Source organism: Mixophyes fleayi, chromosome 7, assembly GCF_038048845.1.
Source record: "Mixophyes fleayi isolate aMixFle1 chromosome 7, aMixFle1.hap1, whole genome shotgun sequence".
NCBI lineage: Eukaryota > Metazoa > Chordata > Amphibia > Anura > Limnodynastidae > Mixophyes > Mixophyes fleayi.
In genome coordinates, this window is record NC_134408.1 from 95,690,348 (window position 1) to 95,706,090 (window position 15,743).

General features: G+C 43.8%; 1 long non-coding RNA gene across 1 annotated transcript in view; it reads right to left on the bottom strand.

The window, feature by feature from the left end:
* Positions 1-12,857: 12,857 nt before the first annotated feature.
* The window catches only part of LOC142097914 (uncharacterized), a 72,621-nt gene continuing 69,735 nt past the window's right edge, over positions 12,858-15,743 (bottom strand). Inside the window, exon 2 of the long non-coding RNA XR_012678274.1 lies at positions 12,858-13,037. This is a non-coding gene — a long non-coding RNA (uncharacterized LOC142097914). The remainder of the gene's footprint in view (positions 13,038-15,743) is intronic.

Sequence of the window (15,743 nt, forward strand, 5' to 3'; positions counted from 1 at the left end):
TGAGAAATGCAGAAAATGTCATATAATAATGAAATAGAAGTATTTGAAATAAATTTTAGGACGGTGTGTGAATTAGGCAGGAATTGGCCTATCACAGGGGATGATGGGTGTAGAGGTGAGATGAAAAAAATAATGAAGCAAGTGATGTCTAAATTGCATTGGTTGTAGCCAAGCAAATTGTATTGGAGTGTAGGTGTTGTAGTGGTAGAAGGGAGTATATGGGATGGCGAGATGTGTGAAATAGGATAATAAGTAACAGTGGATGGTGGAGGTAAAATGAGTATACAGGGGATCAGTAATCGGTAATGAACAATAGGTAAGAGTAAAACATGATGGTATAAATAAATGTGTGTGTGTATATATAAAGGAGCCAGGTGGAAATGAAATAGCACAATAGAATGCTAAGAGGGAAAATTAAGAAATATTTGAGGGGCTAATGAAATGTTATCAACTGGAAGGTTGTGGATAATGGATGGGTGTGTAAAAATTGTTATATTAAGGATATGGATATTGTATATAGAAAACAATATTAAACATGTACTACTACTACATTATCTTATTATTGCATTATTATTATCTGTAATCTCACGTTGGTTCTCCATCCTCATCGACCGTTACCTGGAGCTCATCGCACATTGCATTGTTTGGGGTATCCTACCATACCTGTACCAGAGAAACCAAACCAGTGCCTGATTAAAGGTTCAGGCCGCCCTAGGTTAATACGCTTGTAGTGTCCCCTTGCCTTCCCTGACAGGCTACAAGTAAAATCAAACGCTTCTTTAATTTAAAATCCAGCTTCCTAAACACTGTCTTCCACCAATGTGTTATCAAAACACACCTCTAGTTAGCTTTTTTTAAAAGGGTTATGGTAATCTTTGTCCTTCATTTTGTTTTCATTAAAATCAGAACTGGATAGCAGAACAGAGGCATAAATGATCATTACTAAGGGTGAAGGTATGGCCTCGTCTAACTCACTTATCCTCAATGGCTTGAACAAGGATGAACTCATTGTCTTCAGCTTTTACCATGGGAATACGTCAAGATTAAAACCTTACTATATTTTTAATTCTTGCTTTCTTTTTACTTTGGGAAACAACTATTTTGTTATATTTAAAAATGAATGTCAGTTAATACCTCTTTCTGTCACAATTTGCACCCCCAAAAGTCTTGCACCCTAGACTGCAGCCTAGTCAGTTTATTGGATAATCAGGCAACGACCAAGACCAACATGTGTAAAACAAGACATCTAACAAAAAGTTCACACCCTGAAAATCCACTATCACTCCACCCAGCACTTCACAATAACCACAAACTCAGTATCACCTGTTTACTAGTTAGCGCACACTACACTTCAGATTGGCAGAGGAGTGTTGTGTTTAGGACTCAGTGACCAAATTTATAAGTATAACTGTATTTCTCTGTAAATAGATAACACAAAAATGTGTGCTTTGTGTGAATCCTCTTTGTTTTGTTTCTGAGGACAGATATTTGGAACTTCATGACATTGGAGTACAACCACAACTGTGATTTTTAAAAAAAATATTTTATATTATCTTTTTTTTTTTATCTTAAGCGCTGCTTATCTTTTAATGCTTGCTGGATTTAATTTTCAGTATGAGTGTTTTGTTAATTTACTTGTAATCAGTTCATCAGGACACTGAAGCATGGGTGGGCACTGCTGAGCTCTTTATTCAGCCATTTGCAGACTTAGGTACATTGCACACTGCCACCACCCCCACTTCCCAGCATTCCCCATAGTCTTAGGGACCATCACTAAAGATCCAAGCTTAAACATATAAGGGAGTGTCTACAAACATTAAGCATATCTAATGCAATAAGATCACAATGAGTACCAAATATTCTGTATATTTTTGGACAATCCATCCACGTCTCTTATTCTGTACAATCATTGACAAAAATCTCACCCTAAAATTGATATTTGGTAGCACAGCCTTTGGTCAAACTAACTACATGCAAACACTTCAATAGCCATGGATGAGCTTCCTGCACCTCTCTACTGGCAGCTTGATCCACATTTCTTGTCCAAACTGCTCCAGTTTCCCCAGATTTGAAGGGTATCTTCTCCCAACTGCTGTTTTCAGATCTCTCCACTGGTGATCTATGGGATTTAGATCTTGGCTCATTGCTGGCCACTCCAGAACAGTCCAGCATATTGTCTTGAAACTGCTCCATGTTTGACTGTGGGTAAGGTTTTTTCTTTGAAAGATTAACTTTGCTCTGTGTAAAAATAGGAATGATGTACTTTACCAAAAAGTCTAATTTGGTCTCATCTGTCTACAGAACATTCTAACAAAAAGAATGTGGCTTGTTGAGGTGTGTGGTGGCAAACTCCAGTTGGGTTATCTTTTGTCTCTCCCAGCAATTAGGCCCTCCTGGGCCTCCTACCATATTACCCCCTTTCATTGAGTTGACGATGATGGGGTGTGAACTGAAACTGTGTTACCTTTTATCTGAAAGTCAGTTCAAACCAGTTTGACAGGTGATCGAAGTGCCTTTTCCACCTTCGGACAATCTCATGCTGCAATCTCCATTCAAGTTTTCATTTGTAGCTACCTCCACAGAGATTGGCTATGGTGCCATGGACCTTAAATGTCCTAATAACATTATGTACAGTGGAAACAGGAACATCAAGATCTCTGGTGGTTGATTTGTAGTCTTGAGATTTTCCGTGCTTGGCTACAATATTCTGTCTGACCTCCTCAGATAATGCTCTGGCTTTCTTTTCTCCAGGTTCATTGCAGTACACACAGTGGGCCTGATTCATTAAGGAAAGTTAAGCAAAAGTAAGCAAGTAAGGTAAAATCATGTTGCATTGAAGGGGGAGGTAAATTTAAAATGTGATGGCAGATTTATAGTTGGATAGGGCATGTCCTAGATCAATTTTAAAATTCAGTGTATAAATAAGCTATCAAGTATTTGTGTGCTACATGAAAAAAAAGCCTTATGTGCAAAATAATAAACTTTGCACCCCTTGCATTGCAACATGGTTTATCCAGAAAACTTGAGAAAGAAAACTTACTCAATTTTTTGCTTAACTTTCCTTAATGAATCAGGCCCAATGCCAAAAAAACCCAAAAAGAATGAGTCCTATTCAAGCTTGTTCAATGAGTGATTTTCATATTGCAGGCATCTGACAGTCACCACAGGTGAGTTCAGTTTCAAAGTGAAGGAGAATCACCTGCTTGAAATCTAATTGTTTTCTAACTACTTCTAAAAGGTGCCAATAATTTGAAATGCCTAATAAAAGGATTTATGTGTGGAATAAACTGCTAATTAGTGCATTTTTCTGAGTTTTGTGTTTTATTCCTCTGCAAACCAAAGAAATACAGTATGTGCATACCAAAAATATTTTTAATTTCAACAACTTTCTGGTAACAGTTGTATGTGGGATGTATTTACATGTTGTTCTGCATGCTGGGACAACAAACAATATATTCAAAGTTTCTAAGTATGCTCATAGGCTTCTTGTGGTGGTGACCTGAGCAATTAAAATGTACTATTTATTAAATGGATTGTGAGGTTTGTGAATACATGCATTATGATCTCTGTATATAAAGTGATTTAGTAATACAACATTTAGGAATATTAAATTACTTTCCACAAGGATGTTTCACTCATCTGAACATCCATCAGTGGCTCCATCTCTTTCATAGGCTTCCTTCCTTATTTGTTAGGGATTGTTCATGCGTTACACAACAAATGTTTCCTTTACACACTCATGCTTGTTTGTTGCCACTTAATGCACATACATATTTAATAGAATGGTTCTGTACTGCCTGTAAATCTTACTGATCTCTATCCTATTTCCCTTATCTCCAGCCTATGAACTACTGATTTGGGAACAGCAGAAGGAAGACAAAGAGCGCAGAAATGACACACACCTCAATGTGCAGGGCACGCATATTTCTGGTGTAATAAACACATGCTGCAAATTCCAATAAAGACTCAGCAACAACAGAGAGAAAGGCAGGGAATTGTGGACACCTGTGTTACTGTGCAAATGAGAAACATTAGTAGTGAATTAAGACAGCTTAATAAAGAACAAGTGGTGGGGGGGAATAAAGTGTAGATGGCATTAAACTGGTATGAGGAATAAGAATAATAATGAAATAGAGCAGAACGGGAAATCTGTATTTTGGGGTCTGAATACATTACATCTACTACAGAAGGAAATATAACAGAGGGATTGCATGAGACCGAGGTGATATAAACGCTGAGGGGGCTGGCAGTAGAAAAAAGTACAGGCATACCAGGAGTTAACTTATCTGGGTGGTGGTAAGAATCTGAATTACCATCAGTGGAGTCGGAAGGGGAGGAGTTTAGTTTCACAGAGGAGGCTTATAATGTATAGGTAAAGGATATGACATCCTCTTGCCGCTGGAGTTGTTAGTGAGTGAGTATCTGCTCTCTGCTGTCCTGGTGCGTATTGCTTTATACTGTTTTAATGCTGTTTTTCGGTGTTATTCTGTTACATCCTGTGTATACTGTGTAATTCTGTGTGATTCCGTTTTTATTGTGGTGCTTTTTCTTGTACTTTATTTTTGTAGCTGTGTTTTTCCCCTTTTTCCTTATATTTTCTCTTGCCCCTGCTTTCTTTGCTTTTCTCCCCTTTTCTTTGTCTCATTTCCCATTTTTCCGGTTTCTCCCCCCTCTTTCTTTCCTTTTCATTATCCCCCCCCCCCTTTTTTCTTCCATCCTCAGCCATGCTCCGTGCTAAACGGGTCCGGGTCCCCCCCCCCCATCGCCTAATAGAGGCTTCTCTCTCCTCTGCTCCCCTCCCCAAGCGGCGAGCCCAGCTCCGGGACTCGCCGCAGGCTGTAACCTCTGCCCCTTCCTCCACTATGGCATCAGGCAGGCCGGGAACAACCGCCGCTACTGCGGCGACAAAGAAAGTATCTGCGCATGCGCGGAAGTGAGCGCGCGGCCAGGGGCGTGCGAGTTCGGCCGCGCATGCGCTGTTGGGGACTGGGGTCCCGGTGGCCATTTTAGTTTTGGGCGCCTGCCATTCCCACCGCTGCCACCAATGTTTACGTTTCTGTTGATTTCCCCCCCCCCCCTGCCGGGGACCAGGTGGTCCTTGCTGCGGAGGGGGGGGAGGCTGTAGGCTCTGCCGTTGTTATCCAGGGGGCTGAAAATGCCGTAGTACCCTCCCCCACCATAACTTCTGGCTGTCAGCAGTCCCCTGATGCTGCGTTCCCCCAGGCCACTGTAAATGTTCCCCCTGGTAGTTCCTCCCATGTAACGCCGCTTGTTTCTGCCCCCCTTCCTTCCCCCCTCATTTCAGCCAAGCCCATCCAGGCCCCTGCCGCTTCCTTTTCCCAGTCCTAGCAATTTCTGCTCCCTTCTTTTCCCCCCCCTCCCTCCTCTGGGCCCCCCTTTCCCCCTCTCCTCTGCCCCTATTCTCCAGTCCCGGGTCTGTTACATTTCCCATTATCCCTCCTGTTGCTGCAGTATGTGCCACACAGTCTAGATACCGTTAGTTCAAAAAGGACGGGCGCTTTATATCCAGGGGGGCACATGCCTTTTCCTCCCAGGCGCAACCCCGGAGCACCTATGGGGCAACCATGTACGTCTGGCCCCTCCGGGCCAAGTTATTATCCTCCATGGGCAATATAGGATATGGGCCGGGTCAGGTGCCAATTACAGGCTTCCATCAGTTTCCCTTACAGTGCCAAGGGTCTGGTTCGGTCGGGGGGCCGCAGGGTCAGGGGTTTCCGAATTTTCCTTTTCCGTACTCCTACCCACCTTGGGGGTTTGCCCCACCTTATCTTCCTCCTCCCTCAGCTTATGGGCCGTATTTCTCAGGTCCCGGCTGTCCGGGTAATATTGTGCTAACATCAAGTGCTCCTTCCACAGGGGCCGCCACCCTAGGGGCGGCAGATTCGGAGGGGCTTCGGGTTCCCGCTTCCTCACCAGCAGTGATATTAGGGCCTACCGACGTGCAGCTGACGTCTGGAGGGCCTGGTTCGGGGCAGGGTGCAGCGTCCTCCCCGGCCGGTCTTCGGGTCGTTACCTGCACGACGGCAACAAGTTTACGTAGTCGGCAGCCGAGTGCAGTGGTGGCGTCTAGCCAGAGTGTTAGTGATCGGAGTTTAGTATTGCCTGCGAGTGCGGGAACCGGGGGTCCCGGGCCGGAAAGCTCTTCTGTTCCCCCATCTGCAGGTCCGCAGGGTCGTGCGAGACCGGGTCGGAGATCTGGGCGTGCTTCTTCCACGGAAGCCGCATCATTGGCCACCATCATCTGGTGTGGAAGGAGGTGGCCGTGTATTCGGTGAGCATGCCAGCGGGGGGTCTGGTTTTAGCTCCGATATAAGTTCTTCAGCCTCAGAGAGTGAGGTTCCGGCCGGGTCTGGGAGAGCAGACGCAAAGTTGGTGAGGCTCCTGAGGAGGAAGTTACAGAGTTCCCGCCGTAGAGCGGACGTTGGAGGCAGGGGGCCTTGAGAGGACGGTGGTACCTCGGGCGGTGATGTTGTGCGCTGTGCTAATACAGCGGTCCTCCGTGATATCAGGAGCAGTGTGCGCAGTAAGATACGCGCTGGTCGTTTTGTGGACATGTTTGCCATCACAAAAAAGGCTAAGGATGGCTTAATAGCAGCACGATCACGCTCTGGCGTGGGAGAGGAAGCCTATCGGCATTTTCAGAGTTGGTTGGAGGGCTTCCTAGTTTTTGCTGCATGTTACCTGGAAACCAGGCCAGCTGAGCACATGAGCGTGATTAAGTATATATACTTAATACAAGGGATGTTTACCCGATCCAGGGGTACTATGTGGAGGCGGTACGATGAGGCCTTCCGGAGGAAGCAGTATGGATTGGCATTGATGGATTTTGGGTGTAAGGATGTGGAGGTATGGTTGGATGTGACGCAGCCGAGGATGGCTGGTACGGATGAGAGCGTGGCAAGACAGAGGCAGCCCCCGGTGCGGTTTAGCCAGCCCTTTCGAGGGAAGTGTTTTGCTTTCAATGGGGGTCAATAGGAGAGAGGTGCGGCTTGCAGATTCAGACATGTGTGTTCAGTCTGCAGTGGGGGTCACCCAAGGAGAGAGTGCCCCAGGAGGAGCGGTCCTGCCACTACTGATAGAGCCGCCACCGGAGGTGTGACTCGGTAAGGCGGCATCGCCTATTATATTGGTCGAACTTGGGAAATGGCTGGGTTGGTACCCTGATAGAAGGGCTGCCGAGTTTTTATGGAATGGTTTCAATGTTGGGTTCATGTTGCCGGTGACAGGTGTGGTGCAGACTGGTACGCCTCGGAATTTGAAATCCGCCTCGGAATTACTGAGGGTAGTGCACGAGAAAGTGTGTAAGGAGGTGTCGTTGGGCAGAATGTGTGGCCCCTTTTTGGTTCCCCTGATTACTGATTTAGTTCTTTCCCTGGTGGGAGTGGTGCCAAAGAAGGATGTGGGAAAGTTTCGTCTAATTCAGCATTTATCTCACCCGCAGGGCACATCTGTGAATGATGCGATTGCAGAGTCTGAATGTTCAGTTGGTTACCAGTCCTTTGAGGATGCTTTGTTGTTGGTGCAGCAATGTGGCGCCGGTGCGCTGTTAGCTAAATTGGACATTGAATCGGCTTTTGGGTTGTTGCCCCTGCATCCGTCTTCATTTCGGTATATGGGTTTTCGGTTGTCTGATGGGTTTTACGTTGATAAATGTTTACCTATGGGGTGTTCGGTGTCATGTGCATTTTTTGAATGTTTTAGCACTTTTCTCCACTGGTGTGTTGTGGCCGGATCTGGTCATCAGAGTGTCGCCCACTACCTTGATTTTCTGTTGATTGGGCCAGCAGGTACGGCAGTGTGTCAGGACTTGTTGTTTTCTGCTTAGGCGCTGTTTAGAGTAATGGGAGTTACGGTGGCAGCGGACAAGTCGGAAGGCCCGACTGTGAGATTGTCATACCTAGGCATTGAGATTGACACGGTTGCGGGTTGTTGTAGGCTTCCAGCAGAGAAGGTGGCTAAGCTTAGGGGTGTAATTGAGACGGTCCAGGGTGAGGGTAAAGTGCAGTTGAGGCAGGTACAGTCGCTGCTTGGTCTTTTTAATTTCGCTTGTAGAGTCATTCCCATGGGGAGGGTTTTTTGTCGGAAGCTAGAGAGGGCTACTGTGGGCATTACAAAGGCAAGGCATTTTGTGAGAATGTCCAAAGAAATTAGGGATGATTTGGCTATGTGGCTTTTGTTCTTGGAACGTTTTAACGGAGTTTGCTTGTGGCCCCTGCCTGGCGCCAATAACGTGGAGTTGCAATTGTTTACTGATGCTGCTGGGTCTTCCGGTTTTGGGGCTTACTTGGATGGGGAGTGGTGTGCAGCTGCTTGGCCAGGGACTTGGCGTCAGGAGGGCCTAACGAGGAATCTCTTACTGTTGGAGTTGTTCCCCATCATTGTAGCTATAGAGTTGTGGGGGGTTGGTCTGGTTAATAGAAGTATATTGTTCTGGTGTGACAATTTGGGGGTAGTACATGCTATTAATAATCAGAGGGCTACCTCCCTTCCAGCTCTGAGGCTGTTGAGACATTTGGTTTATAGATGTCTGACTCTTAACATCACGTTTAGGGCTAGGCATGTACCGGGGGTAGATAATAGTATTGCGGATGCCTTGTCCAGGTTTGATTGGAATAAGTTTTGTTTGTTAGCCCCTCATGCGAATGTTAGTGGTGTTTCATGCCCCGATTTTTGTCTGGCAGATTATAAGGCCGGGATAGAAGAGCTCGCTAGGCGTTCAGTTGCACCTGGGATGTTGAAGAAGTATCGGGAGGCTTGGTCGTCCTGGGAGGGGTTTTGTGGATCTGATGAGGCTCGAGGTAAGACGAGGCGGCAGTGCATGCTCGCATATGTGTGGCACTGTTTTCAGGCGGGTAGATCTAAAACATATATGGTGTCTGCGTTGGCTGGTATTTCGTTTTTTTTCTGCAGGTAGTCGGGATGTTACCAAACAGGCATTGGTGCGCAAGGTTTTAAGAGGTTGGGCTAGAATTTCCCCTCCGTTAGAGGATAAACGTAGACCGATTGATAAGAGAATGCTGGTGAACCTTTTGAATGTTATCACGGTTGTGGCGACGGATGAGTTTGAGGCGGTTTTGTTTCGGCTGGCGTTCGTTATGGCTTTCTTCGGGGCTTTTAGGATATGTGAGCTGGTAGCGTCGTCTAGGACGGCAGTTGATTCGGGCTTGCTGTGTACAAGAATGTTGTGTTACAAGATGAGAGTATTGCTTGTAAAATTCATAGATCAAAGACAGATCCTTTGGGTAGGGGGAAATGGGTCACTTTGCAGCGGAACCGGGATTCGGCAGTTTGTCCAGTAGAATTGACAAGATTGTACAGGGATAGGTCTCCTGCTCCCTGTGATAATTGGCTTAGACATAGTGATGGTCTCCCCCTTACGAAGTTCCAATTTTCAGCAGTATTCAAGAGTTGCGTGGTTAGGCTTGGTTTGAGTGCATCGGACTATGGGACGCATTCCTTTAGAATTGGGGCAGCTACGGTAGCGGCAGAAGAAGGTGTGTCGGATCAGAGCATTATGGCTTTGGGTAGATGGAGGTCTAAGTGTTTTAAGAGGTATGTGAGGCCAGCAGTGGCGTTATAGGTTTAGTCAGGGCGATGTAGTAAGGCTGACCCATGGCGTTGCGTTGCTTACCTTGTTCAAAGGGAGCGCGGAGGGTTTCGCCATTTCTTTTCTCCGGGGGCCTGATTGGCGGTGGCACCCCGGGGTTTCCGGTTTTACCTCCGCATGGGTCACCCTGCTCATGCGCGAATGTGGTGTATTCCTGTTTTTCCGTATTAATCATATTATGTTTTGTCATTCATTTACATGCATTATTACTCCATATTGCAGGTGCACGGCAGGATGGGAGGAATATTTGGTTGGTCGGCCATTCATTTATTTTCTGGGCCGGTAAGAGCGGTCATGCTCATGATTTGAGCAAATTTCCCCGGGCAGAGTCAATAAGATGGATAGGTGTTAGGGAAATGCGTTGGGCGTCTTTGTTGACTATCCTAAAAGACAATGAGTGTAGGTTTGGGCGTCCTTCAGTACTTATTATCCACCTTGGGGGGGAATGACCTGGGTAAGTGGTCCAGTTTGGAGCTCATTGAGCAGATAAAATCTGATGTCGGGGCCATTAATTTACATTGGCCAACAGCCCGAATAGTTTGGTCCGACATTATCCCTAGGCGGAATTGGAGAGGGGCGGTTAAGCCAGCTCGTATTGAGAAAGCTCGTGGAAAGGTAAATCGGGTGGTGCGGAAAATCTTTCAGGAGGTAGGCGGTGGTTGCATTAGTTATCCTTCCATAAGGGCGGTTTTGACGCAGTACTATAGGCCTGACGGTGTGCACTTGTCCGATTTGGGTATGGCATATTTTTTAGAGCAGATATTTGGTTTTCTTGTTTGGCTATGAGAGGTCATTTGGTGGCGGGCTGTGGTTCCTGGTGGGAAACCTTAGCTGTGGCGGTAAGCAGCCCAAACAGCGGCCATTTTGTTACATTTAAGGCGTAGTAGGCACTCTCCCCTTAAAGGGATTGGGCAATTAGTCAGAATAGCCCTTCGGGGTTTAAGGGGCTCCGCTTAGGCGGGCGGGCCTCAGCTAATATGCCAAACGGGGGAGTTTGGCTTTTTACGCCTGGTTGGGTCCATATTAGTTTGGACGGAATTTACATCTTGTAGGTGTGGTCTGGATGCTGATTGGTCTGTTTATATTGGCCACCAATTTTCCCCATCAGGTTTCGCCTTCAATAAATTCCTGATCTTTCAAACGCCAATTCAAGTCTCTGTGTCTTTATTATAGTTTTTAAGTTACTCTGGTAAAGGTAAAAATGGTATTATATATGGTCCACCATAAGCGGTTTATAAGACATGCAAAATTATAGACCAGAAAGTAAATCAGAAAATCCACAGTCATATTACAAAAATGTGTCTTTACACTAATTTGTTTTTATTTTGGTTGGTATAAAATATTATTCCATTTCGAAAGGAGAAGAGGCAGTGCTTTCATTTTTACAAGTGATAGAATGAATGGGAAATAAAGTAAAAGAAAATGAATGAAATGACAGATGTGGATGCGTATTAAACAAGCTGGGGCTACAGTGAGAGAGTTGACCTTAGTTACTGGGGCAGAACTGTATAAATTATCCAATACTCATCTACTTGAAAACCAGCTGTAAACCCCAGAGAATATTGCACCAAAGACATATTTATTAATTTGACTGATATTTTGGTAACTTATGTATTAGGTATTTGGTAATCTTGTGGAAATCAATGCTTTGTATAACTTTCTATAAAATCATTTTTAATGCAAGTGTTGGCTGTGTATTGGTTGCCTACTATTCAAACAACTTTCAGATTGCAGAGTGACAAGTTATTACACACATATGCATATGCATATTGTAGGCATTCATGACTCAATGCAGGCTAGGTACGTCTCATTTTCTGCCCACATACAGGGCCTGATTCATTAAGGATCTTAAATGAAGAGGATCCTTATTTCAGTCTCCTGGACAAAACCATGTTACAATGGAATGGGTGCAAATGTGTGTTCTGTTTTGCACATAAGTTAAATACTGACTGTTTTTTCATGTAACACACACATATCAACTTTAAATTTCAGTGTACAAATAAGCTATCAAGTTTTTGTGTTACATGAAAAAACAGTTAGGGCTAGATTTACTAAGCTGCGGGTTTGAAAAAGTGGGGATGTTGCCTATAGCAACCAATCAGATTCTAGCTTTCATTTATTTAGTACGTTCTACAAAATGATAGCTAGCATCTGATTGGTTGCTATAAGCATCATCCCCACTTTTTCAATCTCGCAGCTTAGTAAATCTAGCCCTTAGTGTTTAACCCTTGTGCAAAACAGAACACACATTTGCACCCCTTCCATTGTAACATGGTTTTGTCCAGGAGACTGAAATAAGGATCCTCTTCATTTAAGATCCTTAATGAATCAGGCCCACAGAAACTAAATAATTCAGCATAGCATACGTTAAGATCTTCAATGAGCAATATTCTGCTTCTCTGATGCTTCAGCTTATAGGTAAGTAACCTGCAGCTATTCAGCTGTTGCACAACAGTTACTCAAACCAGCATTATATGGTAACTATAGTGATGTTTTTTTGCAGACGTGAGAAAGAGCCACAGATCAGGATTGTCACTGAAGGCTCACTGTCTACAATAGACATGCATGACCTACTGTGAACAATTACAGACAGGAAGACTCTCTAACACATGTGGGGACTCTAGACTTTAGGACAGGTAACCTATAGTAACAAGTCAGAGTCTAACTTTCATATTTTTGTACAGTTTAGACCAGCGATTTTCTTACCTTCCAGCCTTCAAAAGGGGCGCATCTCTTCCTCCTCCTCCAGTTAAGCTACTTGACCTCCATGTACTTTGCAAAATGAGGTCATATGAAGCGGAAGTTGGTTGCTACAATTTTCCTTATTCTCTGCTTTGTTATATACGATTGGATGGGGCCACAGGTTAAGGCTCAGAGGGTTACTGGTGGCCAGTAGTCCGCCTGTTGACAACCCCTGGCTTATACAATTAAAGAAAATGTCTGAGTGGTTGCTATGAGTTAGAACCACTTTTTTCTCTGCACCAGTTTTCATGAATATTCCCTATAGTATTATTTATTTGATTAAATGATTATTATTTTATATGATCTGGAAATAATAGCTAGTAGAGCACTGAAGGTGTGACCTTTCCAATGTCAGAGAGATCTCTTGACAATTTTCTAATGTGCACAGACTACCAGAGACTCCAAACTGGCAATGAGACTGAAAAATGGGCTGTACATTCCCTTCATTTATACAGTACCATAGGTAAGCAATGATTTGACACATTCACACACTTAATTTATTTTTAGTTATCATTTAGCTCAGAGCTGTCTTCTATTGGGACACTTGTCTGGCCCAGTGGTCTATACATGGACTTCCGGGTATCTTCCCAGGCAGTGCCCCTCCTACCGAAGCGACCCACTGGACGGATCCTACGGCCTGTGTACCACGATGGGTCAATGTCCGGATCTGTGACAAATAAAGCAGAATATGTATCAAAATGTAAAACTTATGTATGTCTCAATGTATTGTTTACTTTACTGTCAGTATGAACATTTATTCACATGTATATTCATGAATGTATAGTGACTGTCTGTATTTTTATGTAAGCTAAGTATAATACAACAGGTCCCTCTTTATGCAACAATGTATCACAATTAGGAATAGTAATGGTGGCCTATCATTGGCATGGTAATAATAAGGAAGCTGGAAATGGAAGGTACAGTAATGGGAGAGTTCATTTATCCGACCTGTGAAATTGATGTAGGCTGTGGTTTATGGAAACCTGGTTAGGACAGGGGCCAGCCCATCAGACACATCAGAACAGACCGGAGCTGGGTTTACTGTTTCTATTTTTGAGAGAGGATTTCACAGTGAATGTTTTTAAATTTTTATCATCTAATTGTTTTAGGGATCTTTGTTAATGTCGCTCACTGCAACTGCAAATAAAATGTACCGACCACACACACACAAGAGTTTTGAGGGAAAGCTGGACGGAATGAATGACAAATGGACATCCATGTCTATTCAGTGTTCACTCTGAATGGTCCTGTGTACTGCCAATGCTTTTTTCATAAGGTTAAGTGATCCCTATTTGCAGTCCGAATTTATGACAGGCATAATGTAGCCCTTATATATAAACAAACTGTGAGGACTGATATATACTTAGATGGTATCAAGTACACAGTGATTGTTGTATATCCTAATATCTATCACATAATAATATGAATAATGTATTTCTGTGTTCATCCTTAATTTATAAGAACTTTAAAACAGAATATTTATAGAACATGATAAAAGCAAAGCAATGATAGACTCTCTTTATGAAGCTGTCGGGATGTTGGCACTGGAGAGGTTAAGGGTGAATGAAGAGCTAACAAGAGATAAGTAGTGCAGAAGATAACTGCAGTCAGACTGAAGATTACAGACACAGCACTTAATGTTTGGACACAACTATACATAATACATGTGCTGTTATTAGGGTGTTATCTGAGCAGTGGATTATTATTATTAATATTTATATTGTCCCATCCTGTGTGGGATATATTCCATATGAGTTTAACTAGTTATCATCCACATGCCATATGTTCTGAGAAGTTTGCGCAGCTGAATGTATATTAGAGATGGGCGGGCTCGGTTCCCCGAGATCCGAATCCTACCGAATTTAGGGTATCCGAGTACCGAGCCTGCTCTCCCACCCATTCGGTTTAAAAAACGAGGCAAAATGTCATCGTGACGTATTCGTTTTTCTGAGCTCGGATCTCGCGCGATTTAAAAAGCATAAATACCAGCCTCCATAGCAATCCATCGCCACTTGACAGGGAGAGCAGGGTTAGGTCACACTGGCTATATCAGCGCAGTGATTGATTGTATTAAACAGCATTGAAAGCTTAATACCAGATTGTTACAGCAGTAAGAGGAGAAGAGAGGAGGGTTTTTTTGTTCAGTTTCTGGCACTCCAAGTGCTATTGAGGTGTCCCCCATTATTTTACAGAAATTTATCTGGCTGTGAAAAAAGTACTATATTGCAACACTTTAATAATAAATATATTTAGCACTTCCATTTGCTTTTGGGGTGTCCCCCATTATTTTGCAGAAATTTATCTGGCTGTCAAAAAAGAACTATATTGCAGCAGTGTCAAAAACTATTTGTAGCACTACAAGTGCTTTGGGCTCAGAATGGATTCAAAGCAGTCCACATATGAGCAAAATGAGCAACCCGGTTCTGTCACCAGTCCTGATGGTAGTGTTCCCAGTACGTCATCTGGGAAAGGCGATGTCAAACTACACCGTCTTTTGAAATCATCCAAAAAAACACACACCAAAAAAAAAATGACCGTGTTGAAGCGAAAACAAAATCTAACTGAGGAAAAGTTAACGGCCGATAAAAAAAATAATTGCCAACATGCCATTCTACACACGCAGTGGCAAAGAGAGAATCAGGCCTTCGCCTTTCTCTATTAGTGGCAGATCCAAAATTGTTACCGAGCCTACAAGTGGTGCACAACTACTGTTACGCGTCAAGGCCGAGCTGCAAGATAAAAGTAAGGCATTAGAGGATAATGTTTGCTCTGAATCAGAAATGACACCAATCCCTGTGGAGAGTGCATCCAACAGTGGTATGTCTAATCGTGAGCATTCTGTTTGTGTACCCATAAAGAAGGGCCCATTCAGCAGTTCTGCTGATGTGTGCCTGAACAGCCCGAGTGTAGCCGGTGATACACAAATTGAGGATGCCACTTTGGAATTAGAAGAGGATGAGGGGGAGAATTGTGTAGGCGATGAGGGCGCTAATGAGGATGTTGATGAGGATGAGGTTGTTTGTGTAAGTCCTGCACCAGTGGCAGCAGTTCTGGCACGTGACAAGAAAAAGGCCATTGTATTGCTTGGCAATAAAAAAATAAAATACACTTCTTATGTGTGGAATTATTTCTACCCAAATCCAGACAACAATTGTCTAGCCATTTGTAGTGTATGTCAAGCCACAGTCAGTCGAGGGAGGGACCTTAACCATCTTGGAACCTCGTCTATGTTACGCCATTTAACTAGAGTTCATGGGAAAGTGTTGGAAAAAGCTGAAAGTTCTTCCAAAAAAACAAAACAGCACTCCATCATCAGCTAAGAACCTCCGGTCAACGACATCCCGACGGCTACAAAATACACCCAACACACCAT